The sequence below is a fragment of the Haemaphysalis longicornis genome, unplaced genomic scaffold (assembly GCF_048455015.1).
Source record: "Haemaphysalis longicornis isolate Haplotype H1 unplaced genomic scaffold, Haemaphysalis longicornis Haplotype H1 scaffold_166, whole genome shotgun sequence".
NCBI lineage: Eukaryota > Metazoa > Arthropoda > Arachnida > Ixodida > Ixodidae > Haemaphysalis > Haemaphysalis longicornis.
In genome coordinates this window covers 300574-315277 of record NW_027526272.1, presented here as the reverse complement: position 1 = coordinate 315277, position 14704 = coordinate 300574, and the positions used below count along the sequence as shown (strand labels likewise).

At 42.3% G+C, this 14704-nt stretch overlaps 1 long non-coding RNA gene across 2 annotated transcripts; it reads left to right on the top strand.

The window, feature by feature from the left end:
- Window positions 1-11823: 11823 nt before the first annotated feature.
- On the top strand, window positions 11824-13576 carry LOC144166285 (uncharacterized). Of its 2 annotated transcripts, XR_013321625.1 has the most exons (4): window positions 11824-11909; window positions 12872-12990; window positions 13069-13290; window positions 13360-13576. It is a non-coding gene; the product is annotated as an uncharacterized LOC144166285 (long non-coding RNA). The 2 variants fall into 2 exon arrangements; XR_013321624.1 differs by lacking the exon at window positions 11824-11909 and having other exon boundaries at window positions 12765-12990.
- The last annotated feature ends 1128 nt before the right edge of the window (window positions 13577-14704 follow it).

Here is a 14704-nt window from a genome sequence, read left to right as displayed (position 1 = left end):
GGTCAGGCAGGCAGATTCCCGATCATAGCCAATACTTTCTAGCCCCACTAAGTTATCAGTGTCGTGCGTGAGCTCGCGTCATCCGCAAATTCCCCCGCAATGATCGTGTTGGCAGTGGCATTTCTTTGTGTTGCACATGGGCCCGCGGCGATTTCCTCCACGTGTAAGAAATCGAACTTCTATTATTAGTCACGCAGGCGTAATTATTATAATCATCGAAAAACTACGTTCAATAAATATCAATACAGTAGTCACTCGTTATAACGAAATCGCTTTATTCGAAATATCGCTTCATTCGAAATTTATTCTGGTCCCAACCCAAACGGATGCATTTTAGGCCGCATTACTCGAAGCGCCAGAAGAGCTTGACCCGCTTAGAGCGAATTAAGTGGCGAGCGGAGGCGTCGCCGTGCCGCGGTGACCCAGTGGCGAGTCAGGCTGTCAACATGGCAGGTCAACACAAGCTGGTACTTCGCCGGCGGTTTTCTCGAGCCGGTCATGCTCGATTCGGGTGATCCCCATTTTGGGCAAACGGTCCAAATGCGTGGTAGGGTCATTGAACTTCGTCGCAACACATTGGTCAAGGGCGTGGACACGACGGTGCGCGAACACTGGCAATCGAACCGTAGAATTGGCAGTGTCGCCGACAACGAGGCGCCGAAGAACTCTTGTGTTGCAAACTTCATGGCTGCACAACTCGGGAAAACAATTCCCAGTGATCATGCAATGTCCCTAATGCGAAACCAATCAGTTTTCATGATTGTGCTTTGTACGCCCAATGAGCGGTTAATCTTTTTATTATTACTATTTATTTATTTTTTGAGCTCAACAAACAACCTCCGTCTCGAGCCGCGGCATCTGCGGCGCTTTTCAGCGCAAAACTCTCGTATAGCGTTTCGTGACGCCCGCACGCCCCCCTATAAAAGGGGCACTGCCGCTGCCAATTTTTGTGGGCGGCGACCATAGCCTCCTGCATTGCTTGGTCAAATGGTGAAATTGTAGCAGGGGTTGCTCTCGCCCGGCAAGAACATGAAACAGCCACCCCAGCTTACTCTGAATAACGTTTTGCTTCAGTGAATACATTATGGTTTGATTCCTCGCAGCTGTGGCGTATAATAAGCTAAACTGGTTTAGCTTTTCTCGAGTGGTTGCTTATATCAATATACCGCTTATAACGAAATTTTTCGCCGTCTTGCTGACTTCGCTATAACGAGGGATTACTGTATCTGTATTCTACGTGTTTCCTCTTAGTTTTACGGAATAGCAAGCTCAGTTTAAGCCAATCTTTGCAGCGCGTTATTTTTTTTCATCAGTAAACATGCAATAACAAGAAGTTTGTGTTCCCCCTCGCCCCCTACTTGTTGCTTATCCCTGCTCCATTTATATGTCCCATTTGAACTTCAGCCTTCGTAATATCGCTCAAAAACAGTCACTTTCAAAAGCAATCATGACTTTTCTATACTCGTCGTGCTAGTCGCACTTTTCTTATGGAGTTGATGAACAAATTTTTACTTTTTTACGGTGAGGTGCCCACAATAATTTGAAGATATGACTCAACAACGAAGCACCTTATTTCTATACCCGTTTTTTTTTTCATTCACTTTTCCTAAAGGTATGTACGCATACGACGTATACACGCAAAAATTTCTTGGCGGCGTGCATCTGACACATGAGTTTCTTGAGGACAGATTGGACTTACAATAACTCTAAGCGGCCGCTTTTGTTGGCTATGGACGCGTTTCGGTGAAGTCCAGTCCCCGCGAAATTTGTGAACGTGTGCAATGAAGCGTCGCTGTGCCACACCTAGTAAAAAGCCAATCAATTAGGCACGACAGTCACGCTCTGAAAAATCAATACCTGCAGTGTAAATCAACTTAGATCCGTGTAAATGACACCCAAATAATGACGTGTTTTAAGCAGAATTTCACTTATGTACGAAACCAACTTTTCCATTTTGCGAATGCGCTCTTATTGGAACATCCGTGCGCTCAACGGTTCGCACCAGCCCCTGCAGGCCGTGTCGCTCATGCAATTGGTATACCGATTGTCTCATCTTATAGTGTGATTTAGTTATTCTAGAAACCCACCACAGTGGCTGTTGTGCTAGCGCTGAGTCCAAGGATTGAGGCCGAGGACGCGGGCTCGATTGCAGGCCGCGGCAGCCGCTTTGTGTGTGTGTGTGTGTGCGTGTGTGTGTGTGTGTGTGTGTGTGTGTGTGTGTGTGTGTGTGTGTGTGTGTGTGTGTGTGTGTGTGTGTGTGTGTGCGCGTGTGTGTGGAGGCGAGAAGCGGAAATGCCCGTGTGTTCGGGATTTCGGTGCACGTTAATTAGATCCCCAGGTAGTCAAAATTAATCCGGAGCCCTCTACTACGGTGCGCCTCATCGCCTGTGTAGCGTCGGCGCATGAAACCTCATAATCAGTCAAATCAGATATTTTAGGGCGATTTTAACACATCATTAAACTTAGAGCAAAACACAGCTGCTGAGCACCGATAAAGCCGCGGAGCTTTCACCCTCAACTGTGCGTTGTCACGTATGGCCAACTATCGGGCTGTTTTCGTAAGTCTTTTACCAATGCCACTCGGGTGCGTTTTTGTCCATGTGCATGCCGCATATATCCAGGAAACTGACCAAATGCACAGCGCCTGCTAATTAACCCAACGCTCGCGTGAAACGGACGGCGCAGCATTTCGACGTCGTGAGGCACGAATGAGAACTTGAGTTTCATTGCCGTGTGTTATTTTGCAATCATTATTTGCTGAATAAATAAACAAACTGGAATTTCAACAAGAAAATAGCTTTTTATGCCATCGTCAAATGGTATCTACTCCGACTTGGCTTCCTTTACGTTCCATAGCCGCTCACTTCACCATGACATCATACCGAAATTTAACGCGGCCTCTTTACAATGGAGATGTGTTCTTTTGGGAAACGTGCACCATATGGAAAGACAAAGTGATCGGGTATACGCCGTGTTTTTCATTCGACGTGTTGGCCGTATCTTTAAGAAGTTCGCGCACATTTCTTTCATAACTGCCTGAAAACAGCATCCAGAAATGACTTCCCAACTTTCCTTTCCTATTGTTAAAACATTGCGCGCCTTCCTTTGGTAGCAAACGGTTGCATTATAAAAAGGTAATCGTGCATCGACAAGGAAAATTTCCAGTTCCATTTTGCTAAGTTTTCACAAGCGACTCGCACTGTTAACTTTCTCTCTTAAAGGAGTACTGACACCAAATTTTTGCTTCATGTTTTTATTCGTTAGGTGTAATAGGTGTAATATTTGGTAAATGTTGCCGTGAATGGGTATTCTAGCGATTGCGCGATTACAATGGCGACCTTCGGAAGCCTATTTATGGCCCCTTTAAAGCATGCATGGCCGGGTTGTTTTATGTTGCCGCCTGTATATCCTTAAACAAAAATAATCTAGATAGAAGGCTCAAACATTACCTTGTTGCTGGATCCTCATAATTGCTCGAAAAAATTAATTTACTGGAGAAATTTTATATGCAAGCTATATAAATTTCTGTGCATCATATGGGTGTGCGAGCCGTATACATGTCGCCAGCTAATTACAATCGTGTGTTTTCCCTTCATATATACATTGCCGCAGTAATTACGGTTGATTTATGAAATAGATTAAAGCCCAAAGTTCATGTACTTTAAATTGCCCCCTTCTTGTGACATTTAGTCACTGTTATAGCCCCTCTGATCAGCGAACGTTCCAACTAGTCCACACCTTGCACCTTTGTTTGAAATAGACAACATGAAGTGGGCTGTTTTATATTTCAACTTCCCCATAGACATTTCACCGGGGTGTGCACTTTTCAACCTAATCCCATCTCCCCCGTTTCAGTCCAACCCTGCCAATCGACTCGTGCACTTTCCCCCCCTTTTAACCTCCCCGCTTTCGAAACGACTGTGCACGCTGCCCCCTTTCCTCTTCTCCCGTAAACGCGGGCGGGGAGAACAGGGAAGGGGATAGACGGGGGGCCCTTGCCCGCCGTGATGAATGGCGATGCGCTGAAAAGAAGAAGCAAAAGAAGAAAGTTGCTGTTGGAGGTTAGGAGAGGTAGAGATAGTGATCTGCAACTGTCGGGCGAGGCAGAACAAGAGAGAGAGAAAATAGCGGGAAGTTGCGAGGGCTGGTAAACGAGGGAGATAGACTGTAGAAGGGGACCTGGCTAAAATATAAGAGTGGTAAAGGCTGGTTCACGGGTCTGTGTGAGGGGGTATTGTTATCGCCCTGTTCAATTTTCACAGCCTGCCTCCGCTCCCGTGCCCCGCCAAGGTGTTCTACTGCTATCCATGACGTCGATGCTCCGGTACCCTTTCCGGCTGAGTCAATCTCTTCCTGGAAGCATTAGTGACGATAATTGATTTTAGAGTGTGTAACGTCCATGGATTCGTGTTTAAAAAAAAACAATATATTAAAGTCACCAAGTAATTATAAATTAACTGTATGTGCTGTTAACCTCACAGCACTGAAGAAAATTAATTGCAGAACTCTATCGAAATCATAACGTAACTCCGAGAAACGTAACGCTCATTGCAGCTACTTTTTGATACAGTTCGGAATATCAGACTTTTGCCGACGTAATTACATCCGCTTCTGCCATTTGAATTTTCATTATAAAACATTACGATGATAGCAACCATTGCTTTAAAATATATGTAGAAATCCAGAGAAATGTGTATCATTCTTAAGCCGCTTTTCCAGAGTGAGTTTTTGAGAGTCGAATACGGCAGCGAGTCGCAAAAAACGTTGTATTATTTATTCTTTTAAAGTTTCTTTTGTTTCTTTTCGCCAATGATGTAAATATATACGATCATAGTGATGAAGGGCCTTTACTTCACTAATGGTGTTTTCTTTTTCGTATGATAGAAGGCGTACTGCAGCGTTGGTGCGTTTACGTTATTTTTTATTCGTACTATATTTCCACCTTTAATTTGCGGATTGTTTTGTTTGTTGTTTGCTTTTAGGGGGAAATGTATAGGATCCATATATTTTTGTTTTGTCAGATCATTTTTGTTAAAATTGTATTTTTTCTATTTTATTTTTGTAATATTTAAAACTTATGTCCGACCAATTATCTCCATTTAGGCCATTATAACTAGCCACTCAAGGTAAAACTTCCACCAAATCTGCATTTTTGTGGAAATGCAGGGCGTTACCCGGTTCGCAATCTCGTCATTTTTATTTCGTATTTTGAGTGTTGTTCAGAGGACTTTTCTTCTCTATTCTTCGGTTTTGTAGGGTATAATATGCATATTTTTAACTTGGTCAGATCATTTTCGTTAAAATGTTAGGTTTCCTGATTTAATAATAATGTACGCTGATTGCAACATGAACAGGCTTCATTTTAATTACGGCGTGAATATGAACGGTACCAACGGAGTCAAAATTGTACTGAGAGTCGCAAACTGTCATTGGCCAAATACACCGTCCTTTTGTCCTCGTTATGGATATGCATATTAAAGTTAGCTGTTCTGACTTCCACATTTCAGTTCTTTCCCCAGAGTGTACGTAGTCGTTCTGCAGTCAGTCCGTATTTATTCGTTTATTTATTTATTTATTTATTTATTTTTTATTTATTTATTTATTTATTTATTTATTTATTTATTTATTTATTTGGATTACTACATTCGTCCAAAGGGAATTTTTGTAGGAGATACATAGAAAAATGTGTACAGTACGAAAATGGACTGATCAATCTCACACTAAGGCAAAAATTATACGCATAAAAATATACAGGGACATTTATTAAAAGATTTCAACTAAGAGAGTTGCTCAACATGAAAGAAGAGCAAAGAAAAAGGGGAAAATTAAAAAAAAATAAAGAAGGAAAAACGCGAAACAAGAAAAAGACGGACATCATATGACACTAATCAAAGGGGTGATAAAAACTTTACAATAAGCAGCATTGTGAAGCAGTAACAAAATATACATACGCAAATAAAAACCGGAAAAAATTCATGACAACTGAAGTTATATATGCTGCGTTCTATGTATTACAACGTTGTTTGCTACAATATATCCCGTCACTTAAAGTAATGAACTGGCGATTTTTTTTGATTATTTTTTTAAAGAAGAGAGATAGCGAGAAGAAAGGCACAACTTCAAAGAGAAAAGGCAGTGAATGAAAATTATTCTGCACACAGAAACAGAATGCAGTTTTACGCGCCCTAAGCCTGCTTTCTTTTGGCTCTTTTTTTATTTCGTTTTCTGTTTTTCTCGGCAAAACAGGGGGCCAACTCCACTCACTAAATCTAAACTCCGAAACTAAAACTCGCAAACTAAAAAAAAAAAGAGAGAGAGACGTCGCGGTAGCCCTCTTTCCTCTTGACAGGAAGCCCTCCGCCCGCCCGCAAGGCCGTGCCCACGCAAGAGCCTCTTCCCCCCCCCCCCCCCCCCCCCCCCACCCTTCCCCCCGCAGGGAGAGGGGCGAGCAGTTTCCACGGTGCTTGTGGCACGGGTAGAGTTGCACGCAGGGGAACGGAGAGTGGGAACAATAGCGGGAATTTATCTAATATGTTTTCTGGTTGAAATGACATCCAATCAGAGTTGTATTTTTGGAATGCCTGTGAAACGAGTAATCTTAGCGCTACTAACACGGTGACCTGACCAGCTGTAATATTGATTAGTTAAGCCCACTAATTGGGGTTATGGAAATCGGAAAAAGTTTAGGTTGCATTATTACTGGTGGACCAAAAAAAAACGCGTGGCATCACTGTCCGAAAACGTTCGAATCCCACACAGAAAAAAGCGTTTCTTGCGCCCATACCACCAAGAGATACGAAAACAAAGGGCCGACTGAAAAAAAAAAAAAAAAGTTTCCGCAGTGTCAAATCAGGGACTTAAACAAAACGATTAAATTTTGGAGAAATAGTCGCATCAGCATACTTAATAGTTCCTGGTTGGCTGTATAACATTACAGAATAGCAGAAATGTCGGTTTTAGCTGAAGCAATGAAACGAAGCAACGCATTGACTTATTATAATAGCGAAAATAGAGATAGCTGGTGGAAAGAGAATACAAAAAATAAAAGGCCACAAAATATGTAAAAGTGAACTTACGAGATCAAAATTAGGCACCTTATATATCCCCCCCCCCAGATAAAGACACAATAAAAAAAGCCTATAAAAGAACTACCGGTACACGAAAAGAAAAATACAAAAACGGACCCAAGCACTTAACCATCCTGCGGTTTTGCGAAATGTGTGATTGGCTGAGTTAACACACTTAATCGTTATATTTAACTTAAACGGAAATAATGGGTCGAACAAAATAATACGGGAAAATAAAAAAAAAATATATAACAGTATACTTGCGAAATATACCACATTTTTACCCCCTAAACAAAGACTTAGAACAAAGATAATCCCCTCAAAAGAACGACGGAAACAGGAATAGAAAATCGTGAAAACTTACCGTAGAGTGCCGTGCATTTGCCCGAAAATGCGGAATCGGCGGACGTAACACATTTAATTGTTATAATAGCGTAGATAGCGATAATTAATCGCAGGGAATGTGAAAAGGGATGCATACAAAAACGTAAAAATCCTGAAATATGTACGAAGAGTACCAATGAAATAAAAAAAATTTTACTTTATATGTCGCCATCAGGAAGCGACGACAAAATTAAAACAAGTCTTTTTTATCTTATAAGCCGCCCTCACGAACCGACGACAAGAATTAAACAATTCTTACAGGATGACGGAAACAAGAATAAAAAATTATGAAAAGCACCATCGCCCAAAAGGCATTGTTGTAGGAGATGCATAAAGGAATGTGCACAGTCCAAAAATGTACTCACCAATCTCACGCTAAAGCAACAAATATACAAGCATAAAAATATACAGAGACATTTATTAAAAGATCGCAGCCAAGAGTGTTGCTCTACACCAAAGGACCGCCGAAGAGAAAGGAAAGAAATAAAAAAAAAGGAAAGAAGTTTGGAAAAGGCGAAGGAAGAGAAAAAACGGGCATCGTATAAAACCAATCAAACGGGTAATAACAATATTGCAATAAGCAGAACTGGGCAGTAGTAATAAAATATACAAATAACAAATAAAAGACAGGAACAAATTCACCGCAATTGAAGTAATGCTGCGTTCTACGTGTTACAACGTTATCTGCTACAATATCCGGTCACTAGAAGTTCTGCCTTGGCGAGATTTTCAGACTTATTTTTTAAAGAACAAAGATAGAGAGAAGAAAGACCAAATTCAAGGAGAAAGGCAGTAAATGCCAATTAATCCGCACACAGGAACAGAATGCAGTTTACGCGCTCTGACTCCGCGTTCTTTTACCTCTCCCCTTCCGCTGTGTGCGGTTTTGCTCGGCAAAAAAGAGGGGCTGCTCCGCTCACTTGAACTAGACTCTCAAACAAAAACAAAAACTCACAAACTAAAAAAACAAATACGTCGTGGTAGCCCTCCTTCCCCTTGACCGTAAGCCCTCCGCATTCAAACAAGTTCACAAAAGCCGCGCCCACCCGAGGGGCCCGCGCGGGGAGAGGGGCCAACAGTTTCAAGGGTGGTTCTGGCAGATTCCGAGTCAAGAGATCCAAAGAGTCAAAAGATCCAAAGAGTCAAAAGGTCCAATATTGGATCTTTTGACGCGTTGGATCTTTTGACTCTTTGGATCTTTTGACTCACTGTGGACCTTTCGACCCGTTGGATCTTTTGACTCGTTGGATCTTTTGACTCGTATTGGACCTTTTGACGCGGCTAAGGCGAGTCAAAAGGTCCAACGAGTCAAGAGGTCCAATATTAGACATTCTGACTTCTATCTTTTGACGGGGCTAAGGCCAATCAAGTGATCTAGTCTCTTTATGAGCCTCACCTTGGCGTACTTTTGTTTGCTAAGGGCCAAGATTATAACTCCGTTGCCTCTTCGTTTTCCCTACAAGGAGCGTGTTCATTCGTTCTAAGCACCAATTTCCGAGCCATATATGCTAGTTTTTCTTTCAAGTATATGCATGTTGCTCTCATACAAAAATACGTTTGCGTCACGGGCATGGGAAATTATTTCAGTGGTTAAGCGAACATTAACAATGCCATTTACCGGCTTCGGTCTTTTCAGTATAGGGCATTTCGGTTTCGGGGCCTTTCGGTACACGGAGCTTTCGGTACAAAAACCAATTCAAGCGCGCGTTGTAGGCAGCAAGATGTGTGCGTCGTAGCAGTTGTAGACACAAAATCGTACTTATTTATTACTCGTGTTCTTGCTCGTAATTCTGCGTTATTTTAACGTAGTGAAAAGGTCATGCGGCCTTCCCAAATGAAGCACTATTTATCTGCGGACTTGTTGCCGTAATAACTGTAGCTTTGAGATAATATTATTGTTGCGTATATCGCTTTCTTTTTAGCGACTTATTATCACCATATCTTTGTTTAAAAATCAGTGACGCTAACAATTTTTTTCCACTTTCGAGTACCTGTGATAAAGCTGCGTAATTGATCGCCTTCGCTAGCGGATAGGAACCAGTCGCTTTCTACCTCAATCACAAACAACTTGTAATTCTTTGGCATTTTGCATCCATGTGCTCTTCTGTTTGCTGGTAACAAAACGCGCATAATGCCTTATTACGGATGCGTTACCAAGGGCACCTTCTCTACCTCACCGGACGTTTCTGTCCCGGCGTCACCCCCATTTCCAGGAAATCGGTGTGTTTAGTGTGTTTGTGGTTTGAAATGCCCAAAGGCATTGTTAATGCTTTCTGTAACATACAAATATTTAATTTGCAGAAAGAAGAGGTCATTTGTCATTTTCGGCGTTCTTCCTCAAAGCATACTGGCCATACTTTGGCCGTGGCTTTGTTCTTATCTGAGACCAATGTCAGCATCAGCTTCCCAGTGCCTGTAGCTCTCTAGCTGCACAAAATGGAAAATGGAAGCGAAGCCACACAAGCAGGGGTTGGCACTACACTATCGACTGTGTAAAAAAAGAGACACGCGGACTGCAACTAGCGGCTTCAGGTTATCATGACGTACTTCAACTCAGGTCGCCTGGAAACCTAGTAACCAGCTTCCCAAAGGGTAGCAATGTAGCACTGCTATTCGAACTCTTGATTTTTGTGGGTGTATTCATGAGCCCTATAAGGGTCATTTATTTGATGGATATTGATTTTGATAAACGAGATGCAAGAACATTTGTCTGAAATATTTTCAGCAGCAATCATACAAGTCAGCGCAGCATAGCCGAACATGAGCGACATGTGGTCGTGGCTCGTCGGCATCGCTGAAGCTCACATTCTACATAAGCAATAACTACCAAAATATTCTAATGTAATAGTATCAAATGACAGAGGAGCGAGAAACGAGAACAACCTGAGAAAATAATCAGAAATAAAAACAAGCTTGATGAATGGTGTTGTTCATAACGTTCAAATTAGCCACGGCTTCATTCGGCGCGCCAAGTGCATATCTTCTACATTAGAAGTGAAAGTTCAAGTATGGGAGCGAAAATAACACTACAAATACAATAAAATGACGCAGTCTATAAATTGCACACCCTAGCCATGGCTCCGAAGGTTCTCATAATTCGTCGGACCTTCTGACGCGGTTTCGGAATTATTGGACCTTTTGACCCCTTGGATCCCCTGACTCGTTGTATCTTTTGACTCGCTTTGGACCTTTTGACTCACTGGATCTTCTGACTCTTTGGACCTTTTGACCCACATTGGACCTTTTGACCCGTTGGATCTTTTGACTCGGCTGTCACGTGAGTATTGGATCTTTTGACTCTTTGGACCTTTTGACTCTTTGGATCTTTTGACCATAAGCGGTTCTGGCACGGGTGAAGTCGCATGCAGGGGAAAGGAAAGGGGGGATTTCCCCGCGTGGCAAGTGACATGCGGGGGAATCGGCACTGTGATTTCGGAACGGGAGGATGGCCCGCGGGGGGCGCGTGCTACAGCCATTTCACCTACCTCGAGCGCCAAAGTCAGAGCACCATGATATTGTAACATATATGAAACAATAAAACAAAACAAAGACCTAACCCTGGTGTGACACCCATTTTCCAGGAGATACTGCCTGTACGAAAGCTCATTGGCCTATTTCAAGGATCTTTTCTCATTATACAAACGAACCTTCCAAGTAACCTAAAAATTTTTGCTCTTGTTCCCTTCCAATAGCATTGCACACACTATCTTCAGATTTTTCCTGGTGTAATTTTTATTCGTAAGAGGTTCCAATGCATCGAACACTTGTCGCGTTCTGCTTGGCGCGAAACGAAATACAGCGGGGCGCCAGGCATTCCCGGAACCCCGCCTTTTCCGAGACTTCAGCTGGGAATCAGGCACGGTGTCTCGCGCATTCCTTTCTTCCTGCATGCCTTATTTTTTGTTTTCGTCGACGCTCCGTCCCGTCCCGTCCCTTCTGTGTGTCGCGAAGGAAGTTTCAGCAGCCGAGCGCGATGTTGGGGATGGCCGAAAAAAAAAAAAAAGACCGAAAGAAAAGGCTTTCGTCCTTGGCCAGCGTCCTACCCTCCTCTCACACGCGCACACGTGCGCGCCCCTCGCAGAGGGGTCCTCCCCTCATGCTCCTTTGCGACTGGCAGCCGGCGGTGGGTTGGGAAGAGTAGACGAAATGCGCGCGCTTTTTTCAGAAAGGAGCAGCCATAGTGACAATCAAACGGAATGGAGAAGGAACCATGTCACAGGGCCGTAGCCAGAGGGGGGGTTTGGGGGTTCGAACCCCTCCCGAAATATTTTTGAGGCAGCGCGTGGGGAATACTTACTGTTGGTTTCGGCAGAACTACCCCCTTCCCAAAACCCATAACCCCCTCCTAAAATATTTTCTGGCTACGGCCCTGCCATGTCATACAAAATATTGTTGTGTGGCCGCATGTTACGGCGAATATTTGCGGGCCGGAAAGTTCATAGCAACCGACCAGTGAAGGTAAGCGCTCGATTTTCTGAGCTCGCCTCGTTCTTTCGAATGCAGTTTACTTCGTAAAAGAGCGGGAACAAGATTGCCCTCCCGTTTCTAACTTCTAAGCATATCCTTACTTTTGTGAATGCGTACGGTTGTAAAAGGGGAACACGTATTCACTTAAATTTTATGGAAAGAGTATAATGAGAAATCAGGTGGGCGCTCAGTAGTAGATTTTTTGTTATGATGCTGAAATCGAGTGTATATATGTTCTGCAAGAACCTTGATATGTACGATTGGCTTTTAATTTACTTCTCGCCGCAGCTGCTCACGAACGCGAAAAATACAACTAATAAATATAACTTTGTTATGTTTAATTTCACGCGAGTTTCGGCGGCATGCTGTAACGGAACACAATTTAGCGTTGCAGTTAAGCCATATGTTATCAGCTGCTTATGCGAACCATCTTACGATGTAAAACAACGCCTCACGTCTTTGTAGTATTCACATATTTTCCATGTGACAGGCTGGTCTACGTCGGATGCTTATAACTATAAAGAAAATAAATGACAAATAAAAATAAATAAATAAAATGATCAAAAATAAATAAAAATAAGAAAATAAAACAGCGCAAGCCAGTTTTTAGCACATTTTTCGAGAGCAAAAGGTAAAATTAGGCAACCAAGAAAATACACGGTTATAATTTCATCTAGTTGTACATGTAATGTTTCCCTTCTTTATGCATTTGCCTGTTTACTAATTTTTGTTCGTTGCGTTTTTATGTTTATGGCCATTGAGGTAATTATCGTCCTCTTTCAATGATTGCCGACGTACCACGTCGTCATCAGTTGGTCGGCTTCTCTTGTTAATTGAAAATTCTCTGGCAAGTGATCTGATCGAAGACTTTTCACTTAATTACTCAATGGCCTGGAAAGAAAGCTGTAAGGTATTTTATATAATTCAGTATTTTGTCCTTTTCTGTTTTCCAGGGATGCTTGAGAAACCAACTCAAGCGATGTGCGTCATAAAGTTGGCACGGGCATTAGAAACAAGCAAGACAAAGTGAAAAGTGAAGAGGCCTGTTTTGCTATAATATTCCTTCCTAAAGGTAAGGTTTTCTCTATTAGCTAAAATTTGCTTCACTTCAGTTTTCTGAACCACTTCTATACACTCTGTTTTGTTTCAGAAATACCTTATGATTTACCAGCACCACAACATTGACACACGAATAAGCTCATCTGGCAGCAAGCGTCATCCAAACTGCAGGTGAGCTTCTGAGCACCCTGTGTGTTAGAGCAATGCCATTTTGTTTGTTTTCCAGGAATGGCGGTCAAACCTCATTTGAAGTGCCAGTACAAGAAAATTGATGAGGCCATATTGTATGCCAAAAGTCCTGGTGTTCTGAGAGGTGAGACATTGTCTGTGCTGTAACAACTTTGCAACTTCTCCTAAACTACAGCTTTTTTTCATTTCGCAGAAGCGTGGCAGTAACAACCCCATGTTACTGGGTTCATGGCCGTCAAGTATGTCATCAAACTGACTTGTCAAGGCAGAAGAACAAGCAAGCCCAGGAGGAGAAAAACGAAGACAACGGCTGAAACAGCGTACTTGCGAAATTCAATTGCTTTAACACAATACGTATTCGGATCGATTGTTAATGGTAAAATAAAACGCACATGTTCTTTCATCTTAAAGAGTGTCAGTGTTGTTATTTACGCTAGCTGGCATGTTCCTTGCTTTAAAATTCCGCCATTTCTTAGTCTGTTATTTTGCCGGACTGCCTTAATCGTGTGTGTTGGTCAGTGTAGGGATCAAATGTATGAACATGCAGTCTAAAATGCCAGTTTATACCTTTCAGGAGTTTATGAGGACGAGGTTTGAAGTGCTCGCTTATCATGCAGTCAACAATCGTCTGTCTAGGAAAAGTTAACTTATAATATTTTCATCTAGTTATTGTTGCATGTATATTAGATACATGTAACTGTAAGTTACCTGTACATTGCTGCAATATCATCGCTTCGTAAGAGAAACATTGCTTGAATGTCATATCAACAGTGCGCGGATGCGGCCCTCGTGGGGAAAAAACGTATCTGTAAAGTCGCGGTAACGTTGTAGGAAGCATCGCTTGAACATGATAGCGACGTTTTCTAAATGTTACCCGCACGTTGCAAAAATATAGCTGGAAAGTTACCGCAAAATTGCAGGAATGTTATTGCAACTTCATAAAAACATTGCTTGAACGTTGCAGCAACGCTCTTTGTATGCTAACTTCATGTTAAAAGTGTGGATCTAAAGTTGCTGCAAGATTGTAGCAATGTTATCACAACGTCCGAATGGTACAGGGATATGCTTAAATGTGGTATGCACGTTGCGAAAATGTAGCTGAAAAGTTGCTGCAATGTCATCAGAAAACGTCTCATAACGTTGTTCAAATGTGTCCCGCACGTGGCTGGAAGGTTGCTCCAAGAGTGTAGCAACGTAGACGAACGTCAGAAACAACGTTATCCAAACATTAAAACAACACCCTTAAAACGTTGCCCCCATGTTGGAGCAATGCTAATATCATGTTGACGCAATGTTTCTGGGAAACATTGCACTAACGTTAAAAAAAGCGGACATTAGCCACGTTTTGGCAACGTTAAGGGGAAACGTTGTGGAAATGTTCGGGCAACATTCTGTGCTACTAGGGTTATTATTCCCATACAGTTAAACCTCGATGTAACGAAGTCGGTAAAATTCGTAATTTACTTCGTTACATTGAAATTTCGCTACATTGAAATTCGCGGTTATAATGAAGTGTTCATCCCGTGAAGCGTTTCCTG